Source organism: Bos grunniens, chromosome 25, assembly GCF_055505025.1.
Source record: "Bos grunniens cultivar Pamir isolate PY7600 chromosome 25, Bosgru_T2T1.0, whole genome shotgun sequence".
Lineage (NCBI taxonomy): Eukaryota > Metazoa > Chordata > Mammalia > Artiodactyla > Bovidae > Bos > Bos grunniens.
Genome location: NC_141189.1, coordinates 19467881 through 19483607, shown reverse-complemented (window position 1 = coordinate 19483607; position 15727 = coordinate 19467881). Strand labels below are relative to the sequence as shown.

Here is a 15727-nt window from a genome sequence, read left to right as displayed (position 1 = left end):
CTCTTAAGCTGAGAAGTAAGGGACCTGTAGTGGTTAGCCATTTAAGCTAAAGGCCAATGGTGAGGGAAGTGTTTGGGGCATGAGGAACAGTATGCAGAGGCTTGGAGGAGAGAGAAGATGTGATAGATACACATCTGATGGTGACAGGATGCTATTCTTGTCTTTAAATGTGACTTCAGTGTGGATTACTACAGACTGGGGCTTGGGAACTGTAACCGCAGTCTAACTGTGGTGATCCCTGAGGCACCCTTATATTCTGAATTGAGGGTTGCCTTGAAGAACTACCTTATTTGGGCTATCTTATTCGGGCTAGCCTTAATCTTTTTTTGCACCCCCTACCCCAGTGGCACATGTCTGCATAGCAGTGAGATATACCCTTCTTTCACTGAAAGGAATATTTTTCACAAATCTCATCCAAATGAATTAGCATTCCCATCTCACCTGACTCAGGAACAAATTTCTGTGCTTACACCTGGGTTGACCATGTGCGGTTGACCGCTGCCTTGAACATCAAAGCCAGTCAGTGTCTTTTTCTGCAGACAGCCCTGGAGAGGCTGTTTCTGGCCACTGCCTGCTCCATGTTCACAGTGACGCTGTTGAATTACAGCTGACATTCTGTGTAAAGTGTACGACTGCTCAGTGCAAGAGGCAAGTGGGAGAGAAGGAGGGAGGGCGTTGTGAAGAGAGGTGAGAGGGGTCAAAAACGCTTTATAATTTTTACTTAGACATTTGTCCTGGAGCCTCTTTTTTTCCCTCTCATTCTCTGCAAAAGTACTGGGTGGATTTGTTTTATGATTCAAATGCATATTTACAGTGAAAGTTTTCCTTCTCTTGACAAGAAATGTCAGGCTGGGAGGAAGGCCTGTTGGGGAGCCCTTGTGTGTCTTCTTGCTCTTGTCTGACCAGGTTGCCTTAATGCACCCAGTTTTCTTCCATGCTAAGAAAAAAGGCTCTTTGTTGTCAGCATTGTGTTTTGGCAGTGTGTAGCTTGTTTGGGAAATTCAAGTTTATTAGATAACTGTCTGGGGAATTTCTCCTGGGAGTGGGCTGACATAACCAGATTTTTCAGAGAATAAAGCTGACCAACTAACTCCACCCTAAAATCAGCCTGCCACCTTGTGCATCCCACAGTGCAAATTGTTTTTATTGAAACTTGTAGACCTCTGTCAGCTCTTGGAGGGTACAAAAGCTAGAACATAAAGTACATCTTCATATCTCTGAGACTCCATGTGAAGGGTCATCTGGTCTACCAAGCTACAAGGCGACGATATATGTTCCCACTTGCCAACCCTTTATTAAAACTATTTTGTTTATGTCCAGTTCACAGAATGCCCAATGAATGCCTCGTGTTTCTTTTCTTTTGGTTCATTTTGCTTTGCTTTTCAGCTCATGAGGAATGATGCTGGCCTTCTGGGAAATTACTTTGGTCTTTCAGACAATCCCCAGCAAGAGCATGTGGATATACAGTGACTTGGGAAAGGTCACAGTATTTTAACAAGTGATTTAAAGTGGTTTTGGGGAGAGAGAATTAAGGTGCTGGGTGTTTAGACTGCGTTGGAAATAGGAGCAGTCAGGTAACCTGTGCTTTGGAGCCAACAGCTTGGCTGTGAGTATGAGCTGTGTGACCTTGAATGAATTACTGAACTGGTTTGCAAGTCAGTTTCTTCATCTGTAAAATGGGGATATTAATAGTATATACTTTATGGGTTAGTTATAAGGATTAAATGAGATACACATACAGAGCTCTAGAAAAGAAATACAATAAAGCAAAGTGGATAATGTGAGCATTTTTAAAAATGAGAAGTCAGTTATCTGTCAGTCTAGACAAATGAATCCAGGTGCCTTGGGTATTTTTTTTTTTTAAATACCAGTTGTTCTCCTTAAGCATCTGTTTCTTTTCACAAATCCTTACTGGATTGCACTAAAAAACCAAGCAGCTGTATTTGTCTAATATTGGATAATTACTGTATAACTGTCTGCTCTCTCTAGTGCTTTGCAAATTGCTGGGAAAACACAAGTAAATCACAAGGTTTGAAAAGAGTGGTATAAATTTGACCAATACACTCTTTGAAAATCATATGTAGTCAACTTGAGTTTGGCTCCAAATTTTCACAGTAGCATCCAAAAGATGGGTTTGTCCATCTGTCTAACAGTTTTGTACCTCTTGTTCCCAAAATAGAATTGGTGAGGTTGAAATGCTTTTTTTCGCTTCAACCTACAAGTGATGTCACTCTTCCAGAGTTAGCACATTGGTCTTCATATCTTGTTATTCACATCTCATCTGAGTGGCAATAGGAAGGGTGGCTTAAAAAAATTTTTTTTTATTATAGTGGCTTAACAGAGTTGTGTTAGTTTCTGCTGTACAGCAAAGTGAATCAGTTATATGTCTACATATGTCCCCTCTGTTTAAGATTTCCTTGCCATTTAGGTCATGACAGAGCCCTGACTAGAGTTCGTTGTGCTATACAGCAGGTTCTCATTAATTATCTCTTTTATATGCAGTACTCTATATATGTCAGTCTCAATCTCCCAACTCATCCCACCTCCCCATTCCACCTTGGTAGCCATAAATTTGTTCTCTACATCTATGTCTCTATTTCTGCTTGACAAATAAGTTCATCTCTACTATTTTTCTAGATTCCACCTATAAATCAGAAAGAGAAAACCAAATATGGTAGAATATCACTTATATGCGGAAGGGTGGCTTTAAGTCTTATCACCAGTCATTTCCATCAGCAAGGATTCTCTTCCAAGCAGAGTAAACCTCTACATCACTTACTTAAATAGAAATCCCAGAGCTGCCATTGTTTCTCCCAACAGAAGAGAATCATTATGAGTTCAGGGTCGCATCTCTACTTGAGAAAGATTTGGAAAATGAAGAAATGGAATTCATACAGAAAAGCTGCCTTTTCCTCGTTTCGTATTTGGCAATGTTATTAGCCACATGCCTGACGGGGGTACCACTGAGGTGAAGCAGGAGATTTTAAATAGCATCACTAATGATTATGCTTCCAAACTAAAGCCCCTTCCCCATACTTTTTTTCCAGGTAACTAGGTTTTCCAACAGTGCGGTCATCACCTGAACCTGAATTAGCGCTGACTATTAAATTCCTCATCTGGTTCGAAGAGAGGTCAGGTCATTGGCCACTTCATTGCCTCATTATGAATTAAAACAAAGGGATTATTGAGTTCTTGGACATTTTAAAATTTATTAACCTCAGAAGGATATTTGGTGGCCGAAACCTCTAGTTATAAAGTGAAAGTTCTGTCCAATTTTTTGTGACTATATATTAAAGATAACCGTTTTCTATCTCTTTCTCTCTATAAGATGTCAGGCATTTTTGATACTTTCTTTCCTTCTCATTCTTCATTTCTATTTATTTCCCTTTTCCCCTCCCTTCCTTCCTTACTTCCTTTTTTTTTTTTAAAGAAACAACACTTATGTGTACACTTCGATACAGAATGCTTTAATTTCTGAACTGCTATCATTTGATTTTTCCTGTGAACCTTCTCATAGGACCATGCTGCTTGCCCCAGTGCTTTGGCATGTAGCATTTCTGAAAGGATTTTTTTACAGGAGGATGTCACAGGTGACCTCCTTCATTTATTGTTACCATTGACTCATTTTTAGGAGCATCTTAAAACTCTTAACTTACTTACCAAAACCTCACTTGAAAATAGCCTGTTTTTTCCTGCATCTTAACATAATAATTGTTCATTATAGGAAATTTAGAAAATATCAAAAGCATGTAGGGAAAAACAGAGAAAAATTCCCTTCACCCATAATATTACTATCCAGAGGATGTTTATTTTCTGTGCATGTATATGCATATATATTTGATTGTTGGTATTTTTGTCAAATTTGGGATTATCCTCTATAATTTTTAACTTATTTCCCCCCACTTAAATATAGAATGTTGACATATTTTCATGCAAGAAAATTCTGTTACTACAGTGGTTTTCAATTTTGTTTTTACTGTATCCTGCAGTGGGCTTCCCTGCTGGCTCATCTGGTAAAGAATCCTCCTGCAATGTGGGAGAACTGGGTTCAATCCCTGGGTTGCCTGCAGCAAGAGATACATTTCATATAATGACCTAGAATAAACACACATGCATTTCAAAAAATTCATAAAACCATAGTGAAACTTTGTGTGGTGCGCTCTGATATTCTTCTATTTAAAAAGCTGTCCATGGGAGGACTTCCCTGGTGGTCCAGTGGTTAAGAATCTGCCTTGCAATGTAGGGGATGCGAGTTCAATCCTTGTTCAGGGAACTAAGATTCCATATACCCTGGAGCAGCTAAGCCTGTGTGCTACAGCTACTGAGCCTATGTGCCAAAACTAAGACCCAACACAACCAAATAAGTAAATATTTTTTAAAAAGCTGTCCATGGCCCACGAAAACTGGTTTCATGTCTCATTAGGGATTTGTGACCCATGGTTTGCAAACTACTCCTTTACTGCATGAATTTTATTGGCTGTGTCGTGTTCATTGTATGGTATGAGTGTATCATAATGTATTTAACTCATGTCCTATAGGCAGACATTCATTCACCTTGCTTCCAGTCTTTCCCTGGTCCTACAACATCGCAGTGAGTAAATGGTACAGAAACACACACACACACACACACACACACACTTTCTGAGGACAAGTTCCAGGGCATACATGGACATATGATTACTGGGTCAAAAGGTGAGCAAGTGAGCATGATTTTAAAGCTTTCTGTACACATTGCTGAATTTCCCTCCAGGAAGCTTATATAAATATTTACACTCTCGCCAGCTGTGTATGGGGATGCCCAGTTCTCCCTGCCATCACCCATAAAAATGAAATTCTTTGAGTTCACTTAGAATCTGAATCACAGATGAAATTCACAGAGCATTCAATGGTGAGGGGAGAAATGTTTTTGGCAGTGATCGAGGTCTGCTTTATGACTGAAGATTGCTATTGTGTCTAAATTGTATATGTTAATGTCCCGTGCAGCATGCTCTGCAGGTGAGGTTTAGTATGTATATTTTCTTGTGTGCCTCCAAAAAGAAGTGTGTATTTTAAACATTGTAGAGTGCTCTTTAGATTCTATAGACCTTCCCATCGTCCTTGGCCATGGGCCCTCTGCTTCTTTCAGAAAGAATATAGATGCAGTAACCATGTGTCATACCATCTTCAGGACAGACTTCATTGCACGTGTGCCTGCTCTCTCTTGGTCTAGTTATATTTCTTTGTTGTCCTTACTTTTGAGTTTGATTGTAGCATCTCTGTAAGAACAGGTATATGCCCTTGTTAAGAGCAACACTACTCTGTGTTCCATTCAAAGGAATAGTTGTCCAGCAAAAAGGCATGTGCAAGTTACTTTATTTTTAATCGCAATAGATTGAGAACCACCACTCAGTCCCAATAGATTAAGAACCACCACTCAATCGCAATAGATTGAGTAGATTATGGCTTATCCGCAGAAGGGATACAATGTAGTTGTTAAAAAGAATGAGACAGCGCCGTGCATACAGGCATGGAACAGTCTCCAAGATCTATGGTTGATGAAAAAGAACAGGCTGCAGAGAAGTGTTTAGTGTAAATCCTTGACACTGTGCACTGTCCTGTGAGTGTATTACTTCAATCAAAATAGATAATGGAAAAAAAATAAAGATTAGCAAGTCTCTAAGATATTTTGCAAAACTGTTTGTCAGAAAAACACACCACCTCGACTGTCTAATGTTGACACTGGTGTTTCTGATTGAGAATTTTTTTAAAGTCTATTTTATTGACGGATAGTTGATTTATAATGTTGTGTGTTAATTTCCACTATACAGCAGAGCGATTCAGTTATGCACATGTGTATATTCCTTTTTGTATTCATTTCTGTTATGGTTCATCACAGAATATGGAGCATTCATCACAGAATATGGAGCACAGATCCTTGTGCTGTACGGCGGGGCCTTGTTTATCCAGTCTGTGCCTCCTCACCCCAGCTTCCCACTCTATCCCACCCCCATCCTTTCTTCCCCTGGGAATTTTGAGCTGAGTCCTCCCAGGGTGGTGGAAATCTACTGGGGTTCAAGTAGACACTTGGAAGGAATTAACCCCATTTCCCCGAATGCCCGTCCATGACCACCCTATGCACACCCAGGGAGAACCTGCGTCATTCAGGCAGACTTAATCCATTTAGAGCGAGCCTTTTCAAAGCTGAATTATGCCAGTTGGTACACCTCATGACTAGAATTATGATCTGCTTCTGGGGTTGCTGATCATTCAAGTGTTTTATGGAAAAGTGAAACTGACAAAAAGCACATGTGCATGCCCAGACACCAAGGCACACACTTTAAAATGAAAAAGTCAGTATTTATGACTTCAGTGCTATGGGCCTTGTGGAAATACTGGGGTGAGCTTAAAGGGAGGAGGTTTGGCTTCACGTGAAGACGTTGAGAATCTGTGTTATACACTTTACACCATTTATCACCTGAATTTAACTATTCTTTTATTCTGATTGGGTTTTCAGCAGATTTTTCTTTAAAATGTGTGTTTCCATGTTACTCTCTCCATATACCCCATCCTCTTCTTCCCCCCACCCCTCCTAGCAGATTTATAGTCAGGTTTTAGCATCATTCTGACCCAGGCTTAAATCTCAGGGTTGCCCAGTCCCAGCTGTGTGACCTTGGGCTAGTTTCTTGGCTTCTCTGAACTTTATTTTTTGATCTTACAAAGTGAAAAGTATAATACTTCTGCCATAGGACTGTTGATTGGGTTCAGTTGTGTCTGACACTTTGCGACCCCATGGACTGTAGCCTACCAGGTTCCTCCGTCCGTGGGATTTTCCAGGAAAGAGTTCTGGAGTGGGTTGCCATTTCCTTCTCCAGGGGATCTTCCCGATCTAGAGATTGAACCTGGGTCTCCCACATTGTAGGCAGACGCTTTACCATCTGAGCCAAAATTATATCAAGTCCCTACTCTGATGCTGTCCCTTAGTAGAGCCTGGTTAATTGAAAGCTGCTTCTTGTTTTTATGTTGTTCTGGGAAAAGAGGCCTCTTGTTTACAAGGTGTTCATGGGAACTGAGAAGGTCTCTGGGACAGGGACATCCCTGGTGGTCCAGTGGTTAAGACTCCTAGCTTCCCCTGCAGGGGGCATGGGTTCCATCCCCGGCTGGGGAGCTAAGATACCTGCACATCACATGGCCTGGCCAAAAAACACAAAACCTCATTAAGATGCATATGTTGAATGTGTGCAGTTTTGTGTATTAACTGCATCTGAATAAAGCTTATAAAAAAAGGTCTTTGGGCTGTGCAGGACTGGAAGGCCCACAGCAACAACCCCTTAGAAATAAGGACTCAGAGACTCAGTGGGAAAGTGGCTGTACAAATCAAGATTCCAGAAGAATCTTCAGTGTTTGTGTCTCCTGTTTCTCATCAATGATAGCTAAAACCTTAAAATGTTTTAGTACTGTGGATTTGGGGGGTCATGAAAATCCACAGGATTGGAGAGACAGGGCAAGACCAAGGAGCCAAGCTGGGAGAATTCAGTAGGGAAATTAGGAGTTTTTTCCTGGGATACTCTCCTGAAAAAGAAATGAAACACAGACAAAGATAAATATATTAATATGATGTCACATATATATGGAGTCTGGAAAATAATACAAATGAACTTATTTATAAAACAAAAGTGGACTCACAGACATAGGAAAAAAAAATTATGGTTACCAAAGGGAAAGTGGGGGAGAAGGGATGAATTAGGAGTATGGGATTAATAGATACATAGCACTATAAATAAAATAGATTAACAACAAGGATATACTGTATAGCACAGGGAACTATATTCAATATATTATAATAACCTATAGTGGAAAATAACCTGAAAAAGAATACACACACGTATGTATATATATTTATATATGTCATGTCATGTCATCTGGTCCCATCACTTCATGGCAAATAGATGGAAAAACAGTGGAAACAGTGGCAGACTTTATTTTTTTGGGCTCCAAAATCACTGCAGATGGTGACTACAGCCATGAAATTAAAAGACACTTACTCCTTGGCAAGAAAGTTATGACCAGCCTAGACAGCATATTAAAAAGCAGAGACATTACTTTGCCAACAAAGGTCTGTCTAGTCAAAGCTATGGTTTTTCCAGTGGTCATGTATGGATGTGAGAGTTGGACTATAAAGAAAGCTGAGTGCCCAGGAATTGATGCTTTTGAACTGTGGTGTTGGAGAAGACTCTTGAGAGTCCCTTGGACTGCAAAGAGATCCAACCAGTCCATCCTAAAGGAGATCAGTCCTGAGTGTTCATTGGAAGGACTGATGCTGAAGCTGAAACTCCAGTACTTTGGCCACCTGATGCGAAGAGCTGACTCATTTGAAAAGACCTTGAGGCTGGGAAAGGTTGAGGGCAGGAGGAGAAGGGGACGACAGAGGATGAGATGGTTGGATGGCATCACTGACTCAAAGGACGTGAGTTTGAGTAAACTCTAGGAGTTGGTGATGGACAGGGAGGCCTGGTGTGCTGCAGTCATGGGGTTGCAAAGAGTTGGACACGACTGAGCGACTGAACTGAACTGATAGATATATATATCATATATATATATATATATATCATATGTCATATATATATATCATATATATCATATGTCATATGTATATAAAACTGAATAACCTTGCTGTATACCTGAAACTAACACAATATTGTAACTCAACTACAGCAGTGGTGGTTTAGTTTCTCAGTCATGTCCGACTCTTTGCGACTCAGTGGAGTGTGGCCCACCAGCCTCCTCTGTCCATGGGGTTTCTCAGGCAAGAATAGTGGAGTAGGTTGCCATTTCCTTCTCCAGGGGATCTTTCTGATCCAGGGATCAAACCCACATCTCCTGAATTACAGGCGGATTCTTTATCACTGAGCCACCAGGGAAAAGGTGCACCTGTTCTAAAAGCAATCATTGCTATCTCCAGCCATACTACGCTGAATATGCCTGATCTTGTCTGATCTTGGAAGCGAAGAAGAGTGTGGCCTGGTTAGTACTTGGGTGGGATACCAGCTGGGAATACTGAGTGCTGTAGGCTTGTTTAAAAAACAAACTATTGCATAAAACTTTGATTCATTAATTGCCAGTGCTCCTTCAGATTATATGGATTACAGAAGAGATCAAGTATAATTGAAGATGTGTCAACTCTGAAACTATGACTGTTTTTATTTCTAGGACCATGCCTTTCCATCCTTTAAAAAATTGTTGTGATAAAATAAAAATAACATAAACTTAAAAAAAAAAAAAAGAAATGGGACACAGTGTTTGGAAAATGTCCCAGACATCTCATGGTGTGAAAGCCTGTGGTTTTCTCTACTGCCCACAACTTCCACATGTTTGCATATTGAAGCCTCTAAAATACTGGTCTTGCCATCAGATCCATAACTCACTTGTATCATTTTGATTCGAGAGATGCAGAAGACATAGAATAGATGCAAGTTCTGTCCTGGTGCCCAGATTCTCATCCTCTTTAGATGAAATGTACTTTGGTTTAACAATACCACTTGGGCAGGCAGGAAAGTGATAGAGAGGAAGTTATTTTTTGCGATTTCAATCCCAAAGACAGATTTCCAAGTACAAAGTGGTAGAGTCTTGTATTGTGAGAGACTTGAAGCCTCAGATTCTAGTGAGAGACTTGAAGCCTCAGATTCTCACTCATTTCCTTCCCCTCCTTGTTGTCATGGGGACTTCTTTTCCCTGAGTTATTACATCTTGTACTTCAGCAAAAATTTTATTGCTTCGGGACCATCGAGTCTCGGGTGGGACATTTTTCACTGGTCATGGTGTAATACACAGAGGTAATTTCTTTCAAATGACTTTTCTTGAAGTGGTTTTCAATGAATTGAGAAGGGTTAAGAGTATAAATGGAGGCCTGAATTTCCAGCATCGGGTCCAGGCGTGGAGTGTATCCCCTCCGCTTTGCCAGAGCCTTCGAGGTGGATGTGCAGTGGTCTTGGTGGTGCAGAAATAGGCAGAAATCCGTTTGATTCTCTTGTTTGACCACAAAAAAAGCATTATTCAATGCTATAATCTGTTTTAGTCTCTCCCAGATCACTTCTGAAAGTTTTATTTCTGAAGTGGAGTGTTTTCATCAAAAGGGAATAGTCAGGATTTCCCAAAGGTGGAGGTTAGTCGTTATACTGGGGAAACAGTTAGACAAAGCAATCTCGATGGATGAGTGCATGCTGGAGTCTTCAATGATGCCCTGGGTGTTGCACCGGCAGCCTCTGATTTTTATCTATTTTCTTTGTCTTTTGAGGAGCTTGTATACATGGTATTTTCTTTCCTGTTGTTACTTTGAGCCCAAACAGTAAGATATTTGACATTTGAACAGTTCTTGGCTTGTTTTCTTCTTGTTTCTTTTTCCTCCTTTCCTGCCTCTCCCTTCCTCTTCCCCTTCCCTTCCTCCCTTCCTTGCTTCTTCCCCTTCTCCCTCCTCCCTCCCTCCTGTTCTCCCTCCCTTCCTGAGTTGGGGGATCTCCAAAACCACTTTCCTGTTTGGTGGTTTGCAAGCAGGACTCACAGAACTCAGAAAAGCTGTTATTCTCAGAGTCCTGAAAGGATGCATGTTAAAATCAGCAAAGGACAAAGACACAGAGGGCAGAGTCCAGGAGAAACCAGACCCAGGTTTCCATGTGTCCTCCCAGTGGAGCCGCACAGACAGCACGAATTCTCCCAGCAACAGTGACAGATGTGCTAAGTGGTGCCAACCAGGGATGCTCACCGAGGCTTGCTGTCCAGGAATCGTGCTGGGGACCTGTCACCTAGGCCCGGAGTGCCTGTGCGTAGACCATAGCTACTCAGCCTCCAAGATCCGCCCCTCCAAAGATCCAGCTGATTTGGCATGGCCCACACAAAAACAGCTGTTCACTGTACATCACAGTGTTAGCATAAACTGGCATGTTCCAATGTCTCAGTTATAGAGACCCTTCTCAGGTGGGGTATTTATTGCAAGGGTTCAGAGTTTACCTCCCAGGGCATGGTCAAGGGTCAGGCTTTTCTTTGGAGTGTGCAGGGTTTGGGGCCTGCAAACCTCCTGAGTTAACCCTTTAATGCACTCCCATCCCAGCACGGACTGTAGGTCAGGCAAGTGTAAGCTTCTGGGGAAAATAAAGATGCTTTCTTCCATTACACGCAAACCTGAAGACTTGCTTGGAGGCTGTTAGGAGGTTTGTTTTGGTCACTTTGCTGTCCCACAGTGAGCAGGCCATTTGGTTAGAGTCTATTATGGGAGGATAACACTTTTCATAATGTTTGCAAAGGAGCACTTCCATCATATTGCTGCATTTCCACGTGGCCTCGCCTGATCCAAGATTGGGGTAGAAACACTGCAAAACCCACAAGGCCTGCTAGAGATGGCCTGCCCTCTTTTAGGATCCAGGGAATAAGTGGCAGTCAAAGCAACTGGATCAGGCTTTCCAGTTTTGAAACTTATGTCTTTAAAACAAATATTCTAAAGAAAATATTGTAGCTTTTCCCTCTCCTTTCCTTTCTCTCACTGCCTTCCCTGCCCGCCCACCCCCCCCCCACCTCCCCGCCCCAGCTCCTCAAACCCAGGACAGCAGATGAACATCAGGAGAGATTGCCGAACAGGTGGTACTTTTGGGAGGCAGTTTACATCAGCTACCTTTTTACATTGGATGAATTCTGTCAACACATGTCTGCTCCAATAAATGGATATTCTCATTCTGATGACTCATTTGGTGAACTGCATTGATATGCCATCTCTTGGGCTGATCCTTGTAACCCTGCCACCCAAACAGTAGGAAATGAATGATTATTTTTGTGCTAACAAGCACTGGAGAACAACAAGCTTTTTTTCCCCTTGGCTATTCACACTGGTACCCATTGACCTTCAGCTGGCATTCTGAATGGCACAGTGGATGGGTAGAGCCTGAGTGACCCCATGGGGCTCTTGACACCCTGAAGAGGCATTAAGAAATGGGTTTTGGCAATAGGGTCATGCAGTCTTGGCTGATGGAATAACAATCCCCAAAGCATCCCACTGCATGAATAAGATCAGTTAGATTTCTGGAAGGAGGCAAGGTTGTGTGGGTTATTGGAGGCTATGCATTTTACTTGTCGATCTTGCTCCTGATGCTTCCTAGCCGTGGGACTTGGGATGTGTCATCTAATCCTTCAGGCTGTCTGTTTCCTCGTCAATTACAGCAGGGTAACAATAGTAACTATTTTACTGGATAGTTATGCTGATTTGCAGGGTAGAGCTAGTAAGACTTTCCACCAGGAAAGCCTTGGCTGCTTAGTACATAGCCATGTGAGAAATAGATTTGGGGGCCTGGATCTGATAGATAGAGTGCCTGATAAACTATGGAATGAGGTTCGTGACATTGTAAAGGAGACAGGGATCAAGACCATTCCCATGGAAAAGAAATGCAAAAAAGCAAAATGGCTGTCTGGGGAGGCCTTACAAATAGCTGTGAAAAGAAGAGAAGCGAAAAGCAAAGGAGAAAAGGAAAGATATAAACATCCGAATGCAGAATTCCAAAGAATAGCAAGAAGAGATAAGAAAGCCTTTTTCAGCGATTAATGCAAAGAAATAGAGGAAGACAACAGAATGGGAAAGACTAGGGATCTCTTCAAGAAAATCAGAGATACCAAAGGAACATTTCATGCAAAGATGGGCTCGATAAAGGACAGAAATGGTATGGACCTAACAGAAGCAGAAGATATTAAGAAGAGATGGCAAGAATACACAGAAGAACTGTACAAAAAAGATCTTCATGACCCAGATAATCACGATGGTGTGATCACTGACCTAGAGCCAGATATCCTGGAATGTGAAGTCAAGTGGGCCTTAGAAAGCATCACTATGAACAAAGCTAGTGGAGGTGATGGAATTCCAGTCGAGCTATTCCAAATCCTGAAAGATGATGCTATGAAAGTGCTGCACTCAATATGCCAGCAAATTTGGAAAACTCAGCAGTGGCCACAGGACTGGAAAAGGTCAGTTTTCATTCCAATCCCAAAGAAAGGCAATGCCAAAGAATGCTCAAACTACCATACAATTGCACTCATCTCACACACTAGTAAAGTAATGCTCAAAATTCTCCAAGCCAGGCTTCAGCAATATGTGAACCGTGAACTTCCTGATGTTCAAGCTGGTTTTAGAAAAGGCAGAGGAACCATAGATCAAATTTCCAACATCTGCTGGATCATAGAAAAAGCAAGAGAGTTCCAGAAAAACATCTATTTCTGCTTTGTTGACTATGCCAAAGCCTTTGACTGTGTGGATCACAATAAACTGTGGAAAATTCTGAAAGAGATAGGAATATCAGACCACCTGATCTGCCTCTTGAGAAATTTGTATGCAGGTCAGGAAGCAACAGTTAGAACTGGACATGGAACAACAGACTGGTTCCAAATAGGAAAAGGAGTTCGTCAAGGCTGTATATTATCAACCTGTTTATTTAACTTATATGCAGAGTACATCATGAGAAACGCTGGACTGGAAGAAACACAAACTGGAGTCAAGATTGCCGGGAGAAATATCAATAACCTCAGATATGCAGATGACACCACCCTATGGCAGAAAGTGAAGAGGAACTCAAAAGCCTCTTGATGAAAGTGAAAGTGGAGAGTGAAAAATTTGGCTTAAAGCTCAACATTCAGAAAACAAAGATCATGGCATCCGGTCCCACCACTTCATGGGAAATGGATGGGGAAACAGTGGAAATAGTGTCAGACTTTATTTTTCTGGGCTCCAAAATCACTGCAGATGGTGACTGCAGCCATGAAATTAAAAGACGCTTACTCCTTGGAAGGAAAGTTATAACCAACCTAGATAGCATATTAAAAAGCAGAGACATTACTTTGCCAACAAAGGTCCGTCTAGTCAAGGCTATGGTTTTTCCTGTGGTCATGTATGGATGTGAGAGTTGGACTGTGAAGAAGGCTGAGGGCTGAAGAATTGATGCTTTTGAACTGTGGTGTTGGAGAAGACTCTTGAGAGTCCCTTGGACTGCAAGGAGATCCAACCAGTCCATTCTGAAGGAGATCAGCCCTGGGATTTCTTTGGAAGGAATGATGCTAAAGCTGAAACTCCAGTACTTTGGCCACTTCATGCGAAGAGTTGACTCATTGGAAAAGACTCTGATGCTGGGAGGATTGGGGGCAGGAGGAGAAGGGGATGACGGAGGATGAGATGGCTGGATGGCATCACTGACTCGATGGACATGAGTCTGAGTGAACTCCAGGAATTGGTGATGGACAGGGAGGCCTGGCGTGCTGCGATTCATGGGGTCGCAGAGTCGGACACCACTGAGCGACTGATCTGATGTAATCTGATCTGATGTAACAAGGACTTTGTTGCCAGCATCAGTAGTAGTAGTAAAGATGTTACATTCTGATACTAAACTGATACTGAGGTAAGGATTTCTGTATTTACCTTTTAGATTTATAGGTGAAAGATGCCTTCCCAATAAGACAGTCTCTGAGATCCATCCCATGGAGGGGATTTTCAGAGCCTAGACTTCCTCTTCCTCCAAGGTATGGGGAACTGGAAACAGTGGATGATATATTTTAGAGGTTATCCAGATGGATGCACACACATTTTATTATTTTAGAAGTGCCAGTACATTGGTGATGTAAGATACTCTTTAGTGTCTTTGGCTATTGTACCTCTGAGTAATCTTGACTCCATACATCTTGAGCCTGGGCTCAAGTAACTGAGTTTGTTACATATTCTCTTTTCATCTTAGGGCATGGTACAAGGAGCTCACTGGGAGCCATCTGTCCGCCAGGAAACTCCCATGCGCAAGGCGACACTGGATGCCCCCTGTGCTTGGACTTGTTTCCTCAGGTCCGTGATCCTCAAGCCTGGTCATGTAGCAATGAGGTAGTGAGTGAGACTTTCTAAAATGACTCCGTTCTCTAGGATCCTGAAGAAGCTACATGAGAATTTATCTCCAGTCTAGGCTCTAGGACTAAAATTCCTGGTATTAGAAAAAAAAGCAATGCTGGAAGTTGGTTGGCTTGGATTGTGGCCTCTGTCCTCTCCCCATTTTTTTTTTTGGTATGAATTTTTGGGAAAATTGGGGAAAAAATAACTTCCCATCAGACTCAGTTTCCCTTTCTGAAAAATGGTGGGGAAGCAGAGGAGACTAAACTGGTTAATAGGTGAGTACAAAAGTCTGGCTTGGTCCTTTGAGCTTAAAAGCACGTGGCAGTGGCATATGATGGGTGTGTGGAGGCTGCCTGGGTTCCAGGCTTAGAGGCTGCTCACTGACCGTGTGATCTTAGATTACAGAACCTTTCTGAGCCTCTGTTTCTTCCTTTTAAAAATTTGGATAGCCATAGTATCTATCTCATATTCATAGGTAAAGTTTCTATAAGGACTAAATGGGTTAAATGAAAGTGCTTGAAAGTGAAAGTCACTCAGTCGTGTCTGACTCTTTGCAACACTTGGACTATACAGTCCATGGGATTCTCCAGGCCAGAATACTGGAATGGGTAGCCTTTCCCTTCTCCAGAGGATCTTCCCAACCCAGGGATTGAACCCAGGTCTCCCGCATTGCGGGTGGATTCTTTACCAACTGAGCAATCAGGGAAGCCTTGAATGGGTTAAATGAATGTAATGTGCTTAGAATGGTACTTGGCGTCTCTAGTGTTGCTGCATAGGTGATGGATATATTACAATTGTTATTATATGAGGGTGTATTGGAGAAGGCAATGGCACCCCACTCCAGTACTCTTGCCT

General features: G+C 41.9%; 1 protein-coding gene across 1 annotated transcript in view; it reads left to right on the top strand.

The window, feature by feature from the left end:
• The window catches only part of HS3ST4 (heparan sulfate-glucosamine 3-sulfotransferase 4), a 498356-nt gene that overhangs the window by 30073 nt on the left and 452556 nt on the right, over positions 1–15727 (top strand). The window lies entirely within an intron of this gene.